Below are 2,085 nucleotides of genomic sequence, written 5' to 3'. Positions count from 1 at the left end.
GCCACACCCACTGTGAGCGGGGAACAAGCCAGCCTGCATGTGCATGCCAGTGGGTGCGGTCAAATCCCTGTCCATACAAAAAGGACTGAAGTCAGAAACCCTCCACAGATGAAGTTTTTTCCGGACCGTTCATGTTTTTGAGTTCCTCCTCCCCCACACCGACGTCCAGTGAAACCAAGAAGCCAGCATGAGGAGTCGTTGCGAGGCTCCTCCCCCCCCCCCCCCTTTCACTCTGACAGGGACACTCAAGGGCTGACATCACCCATAACTCTCCATCCTCTACGTTTCCCTGATGCAATAAAACACAGAGCGCAGGAGCTGAGAGCCGCTCACCTTTACAGCAGGTGACGTGTGACATGTGTGTGTGTGTGTGTGTGTGTGTGCAGCTCTGTCGCCCACCCGGTCTGATGAGCTGCCAGGGCTGCAGCCTGAGCCCCAGAGAGGGAAAGGGGAGAAGGGAATAATTGCCTTCTTATTATAGCACCAGGGAGGATGATAGTGGAGCTTCTTCAGCGCTCCGGCCCAAGGATCCTCACGCAGACGCCGGGGCCTGGCTTTGTGGAGATCTGGTGACATTGCGACACTTAAACTCTCCGTCTCTCTGTCCTCTACTCCTCTCTGCCTCTTGGCTTGTATGAGGTGCTGGCATCACTTCATCAGTCCTGCGGCTTTATGACTTGTGATTGGTCGGTGCAGGCAGAGGTGTTGGTCTCATCCTCGTCATCATCATCATCATCATCATCATCATCGTCGTCTCTTTCTCCGGGACACTGTTGAGTTTTCCGTGTACTTAAAGAGAGAAACAGCAGCGACCCTCTGATGCTCTGACACTGATCACCGTCCCTGTGTGATGCACCAGGAGCTTTGTGATGTGATGTAATTAGCTTCTTTACCGTACACCCTCCTCCTCCCTCCCCCCTCCCCCCTCCCTCCCTCCCTCTCTTCCTCCCCTCTCCTTCCCTCCCTCTCAATCTGCCTCATCTATTTCTGCCGCAGTTGGCAGAATTTCCTACATTTCGCACAGCGACTTTTGACAACCACCGGAAACCCTGCGTGTCCCTTTTGCTTTCAGCTGTGAGTTACATGAGCAGGCGGAAAGAATAAGAAGAAGGTGTGAGAGCAAGAGAGCAAGAGGGGATTTTGTTTCCACGATAGAAATCAGGAGTTGTGCCTGTTGAGGCTCCTGATGCTGAAGAAATTCATGTATTTACATCTCAGAATGAATTTCCCCTCCAGCTTCTATAAGAGGTTTGTGAAGATAACATGTTGTTCTTCTGAGGGTCTGTGTTTGGTGTTTTAACAGGGACATTAGATGCTTTTTGTCATCTATCAGTTGAGCGCCATCAAAGTCTTAGACAAAACTTGAGTTTAACGACAATTGAAATCCTGTCCGGCCCTGAAAGTGTGTTTGCTTCCCCACAAACCCACACAGTGTGAGGCAAGAGAGCGAGTGTGTGAGCAGCCTCGGTGCTTTAGGGCCAGATCAGACCTGACGCAGCCGACCGATCAAAGCAGAGCAGGCTTCCTGTGCAGAGACACGGCTAATTAAGGTGGAATAGACCCTTAAATCAAAATAAAAACAGACTAATCCGTCTCATAGTTCCCCTTGAAATAGTCGAACCCTCAGACTCGGCTGTAGCTGAAAAGGTCTCGGTGACCCAGACGTCACGCATCAACCAAGATCAACCATCAAACGCAACCACATGAAGGTCTGTCTTTCACCTTCAGCTATTTTTAAGGTGGATTTTTTTAAACTATTTGTTGTGCTGGTCTTTTCTCTCAGACCTAAAAAATCTGTAGTGTAGCTTCATCAATCATGTATCTTTTATTATTTAACTAATAATGCACCAGACTTGATATTACTACAACAATTAATAATAGTAGTTGTGCTTTGCAGATCCTAACAGAGGTAAATAAACAAAACAAACTCCTCCTGCCGCCTTTATCCGACATCTGAGCTGCATGGTGATGAATCAAAACATCTGCTGTCTCATCTATTTACAGTTTAACAGACCAGAAAACACTTTAAAACACTGAATCATCCTCTGATTGTTTTGGTTCTGACCTGCATCGGCTCTCATCGCT

This window comes from Genypterus blacodes, unplaced genomic scaffold, assembly GCF_046128005.1.
Source record: "Genypterus blacodes isolate CSIRO-AG114 ecotype Tasmania unplaced genomic scaffold, CSIRO-AGI_Gbla_v1 ptg000032l_1, whole genome shotgun sequence".
NCBI classification, from domain to species: domain Eukaryota; kingdom Metazoa; phylum Chordata; class Actinopteri; order Ophidiiformes; family Ophidiidae; genus Genypterus; species Genypterus blacodes.
This window is presented reverse-complemented; position numbering follows the sequence as displayed.